Raw genomic sequence first — 4,392 nt, 5'->3', positions numbered from 1 at the left:
TCTGTGGATGGTAACCTAATCGTCTTCGACGAAAATGACCGGTTCACCACACCTCGCGTATATATCTGCACGTAAGTGTAGCGACTGGTTTTGATCAACATGTCATACGTGATCGGGTACGGGGGTATAATTTGCTTCATCAATTTGTAGCCGGCGTCACCGAGGTAGTGTGCAGAATCGGGTAGGCTAACAGCCAGTTGTTAAAGTAAAGGCGAGAGTTGCTAAGTACCGACTGATCATTTTAGGCCCCGTTGCGGATAGAAAACGCAATAAAACGAAGCTCATTATCCACAACAGGTTAAACTGGTTCCTTCCGTAAAACCTTTCAAAATCGTCAAACCTCTTGATCAGGATCGATGTGCTGTCGATGGTCCCGGCTACACCAGGATACCCCAGCTTTGCTTCGATCCCTTGCGTCACATCTGCTAGTTTCTCGTCTGTGGATGGTAACCTAATCCTCTCCGACGAAAATGACCGGTTCACCACACCTCGCGTATATATCTGCACGTAAGTGTAGCGACTGGTTTTGATCAACATGTCATACGTGATCGGGTACGGGGGTATAATTTGCTTCATCAATTTGTAGCCGGCGTCACCGAGGTAGTGTGCAGAATCGGGTAGGCTAACAGCCAGTTGTTAAAGTAAAGACGAGAGTTGCTAAGTACCGACGGATCATTTTAGGCCCCGTTGCGGATAGAAAACGCAATAAAACGAAGCTCATTATCCACAACAGGTTAAACTGGTTCCTTCAGTAAAACCTTTCAAAATCGTCAAACCTCTTGGCCAGGATCGATGTGCTGTCGACGGTCCCGGCTACACCAGGAAACCCCAGCTTTGCTTCGATCCCTTGCGTCACATCTGCTAGTTTCTCGTCTGTGGATGGTAACCTAATCGTCTCCGACGAAAATGACCGGTTCACCACACATCGCGTATATATCTGCACGTAAGTGTAGCGACTGGTTTTGATCAACATGTCATACGTGATCGGGTACGGGGGTATAATTTGCTTCATCAATTTGTAGCCGGCGTCACCGAGGTAGTGTGCAGAATCGGGTAGGCTAACAGCCAGTTGCTAAAGTAAAGGCGAGAGTTGCTAAGTACCGACGGATCATTTTAGGCCCCGTTGCGGATAGAAAACGCAATAAAACGAAGCTCATTATCCACACAGGTTAAACTGGGTTCTTTCAGTAAAACCTTTCAAAATCGTCAAACCTCTTGATCAGGATCGATGTGCTGTCGATGGTCCCGGCTACACCAGGAAACCCCAGCTTTGCTTCGATCCCTGGCGTCACATCTGCTAGTTTCTCGTCCTGGGGATGGGAACCTAATCTCTCCGACAAAAATGACCGGGTTCACCACACCTCGCGTATATAATCTGCACGGTAAGGGTAGCCGACTGGTTTTGATCCACATGTCATACGGGGATCGGGTACGGGTGGTATAATTTGCTTCATCAATTTGTAGCCCGGCGTCACCGAGGTAGTGTGCAGGATTCGGGGTTAGGCCTAACAGCCAGTTGTTTAAAGTAGAGGCCGAGGAGTTGTTTAAGTACCGACTGATCAATTTTCGGACCCCGTGCGGATAGAAAAAACGCAATAAAACGAAGCTCATTATCCACAACAGGCTTAAACTCCTTCCTGCAGTAAAATCCTTCAAAATCGTCAAACCTCTTGATCAGAATCGATGTGCTGTCGACGGTCCCGGCTACACCAGGAAACCCCAGCTTTGCTTCGATCCCTTGCGTCACATCTGCTAGTTTCTCGTCTGTGGATGGTAACCTAATCGTCTCCGACGAAAATGACCGGTTCACCACACCTCGCGTATATATCTGCACGTAAGTGTAGCGACTGGTTTTGATCAACATGTCATACGTGATCGGGAACGGGGGTATAATTTGCTTCATCAATTTGTAGCCGGCGTCACCGAGGTAGTGTGCAGAATCGGGTAGGCTAACAGCCAGTTGTTAAAGTAAAGACGAGAGTTGCTAAGTACCGACGGATCATTTTAGGCCCCGTTGCGGATAGAAAACGCAATAAAACGAAGCTCATTATCCACAACAGGTTAAACTGGTTCCTTCTGTAAAACCTATCAAAATCGTCAAACCTCTTGATCAGGATCGATGTGCTGTCGATGGTCCCGGCTACACCAGGAAACCCCAGCTTTGCTTCGATCCCTTGCGTCACATCTGCTAGTTTCTCGTCTGTGTATGGTAACCTAATCGTCTCCGACGAAAATGACCGGTTCACCACACCTCGCGTATATATCTGCACGTAAGTGTAGCGACTGGTTTTGATCAACATGTCATACGTGATCGGGTACGGGGGTATAATTTGCTTCATCAATTTGTAGCCGGCGTCACCGAGGTAGTGTGCAGAATCGGGTAGGCTAACAGCCAGTTGTTAAAGTAAAGGCGAGAGTTGCTAAGTACCGACTGATCATTTTAGGCCCCGTTGCGGATAGAAAACGCAATAAAACGAAGCTCATTATCCACAACAGGTTAAACTGGTTCCTTCCGTAAAACCTTTCAAAATCGTCAAACCTCTTGATCAGGATCGATGTGCTGTCGATGGTCCCGGCTACACCAGGAAACCCCAGCTTTGCTTCGATCCCTTGCGTCACATCTGCTAGTTTCTCGTCTGTGGATGGTAACCTAATCGTCTCCGGAAAATGACCGTTTCACCACACATCGCGTATATATCTGCACGTAAGTGTAGCGACTGGTTTTGATCAACATGTCATACGTGATCGGGTACGGGGGTATAATTTGCTTCATCAATTTGTAGCCGGCGTCACCGAGGTAGTGTGCAGAATCGGGTAGGCTAACAGCCCGTTGTTAAAGTAAAGACGAGAGTTGCTAAGTACCGACGGATCATTTTAGGCCCCGTTGCGGATAGAAAACGCAATAAAACGAAGCTCATTATCCACAACAGGTTAAACTGGTTCCTTCCGTAAAACCTTTCAAAATCGTCAAACCTCTTGATTAGGATCGATGTGCTGTCGATGGTCCCGGCTACACCAGGAAACCCCAGCTTTGCTTCGATCCCTTGCGTCACATCTGCTAGTTTTTCATCTGTGGATGGTAACCTAATCGTCTCCGACGAAAATGACCGGTTCACCACACCTCGCGTATATATCTGCACGTAAGTGTAGCGACTGGTTTTGATCAACATGTCATACGTGATCGGGTACGGGGGTATAATTTGCTTCATCAATTTGTAGCCGGCGTCACGGAGGTAGTGTGCAGAATCGGGTAGGCTAACAGCCAGTTGCTAAAGTAAAGGCGAGAGTTGCTAAGTACCGACTGATCATTTTAGGCCCCGTTGCGGATAGAAAACGCAATAAAACGAAGCTCATTATCCACAACAGGTAAAACGGGTTCCTTCCGTAAAACCTTTCAAAATCGTCAAACCTCTTGATCAGGATCGATGTGCTGTCGATGGTCCCGGCTACACCAGAAACCCCAGCTTTGCTTCGATCCCTTGCGTCACATCTGCTAGTTTCTCGTCTGTGGATGGTAACCTAATCGTCTCCGACGAAAATGACCGGTTCACCACACCTCGCGTATATATCTGCACGTAAGTGTAGCGACTGGTTTTGATCAACATGTCATACGTGATCGGGTACGGGGGTATAATTTGCTTCATCAATTTGTAGCCGGCGTCACCGAGGTAGTGTGCAGAATCGGGTAGGCTAACAGCCAGTTGTTAAAGTAAAGACGAGAGTTGCTAAGTACCGACTGATCATTTTAGGCCCCGTTGCGGATAGAAAACGCAATAAAACGAAGCTCATTATCCACAACAGGTTAAACTGGTTCCTTCAGTAAAACCTTTCAAAATCGTCAAACCTCTTGATCAGGATCGATGTGCTGTCGATGGTCCCGGCTACACCAGGAAACCCCAGCTTTGCTTGGATCCCTTGCGTCACATCTGCTAGTTTCTCGTCTGTGGATGGTAACCTAAATCGTCTCCGACGAAAATGACCGGTTCACCACACCTCGCGTATATATCTGCACGTAAGTGTAGCGACTGGTTTTGATCAACATGTCATACGTGATCGGGTACGGGGGTATAATTTGCTTCATCAATTTGTAGCCGGCGTCACCGAGGTAGTGTGCAGAATCGGGTAGGCTAACAGCCAGTTGTTAAAGTAAAGGCGAGAGTTGCTAAGTACCGACTGATCATTTTAGGCCCCGTTGCGGATAGAAAACGCAATAAAACGAAGCTCATTATCCACAACAGGTTAAACTGGTTCCTTCAGTAAAACCTTTCAAAATCGTCAAACCTCTTGATCAGGATCGATGTGCTGTCGATGGTCCCGGCTACACCAGGAAACCCCAGCTTTGCTTCGATCCCTTGCGTCACATCTGCTAGTTTCTCGTCTGTGGATGGTAAC

This window comes from Phytophthora infestans, genomic scaffold, assembly GCF_000142945.1.
Source record: "Phytophthora infestans T30-4 supercont1.1 genomic scaffold, whole genome shotgun sequence".
In the NCBI taxonomy this organism is placed as follows: Eukaryota; Oomycota; class Peronosporomycetes; order Peronosporales; family Peronosporaceae; genus Phytophthora; species Phytophthora infestans.
Note: the sequence above shows the minus strand (reverse complement) of the source record.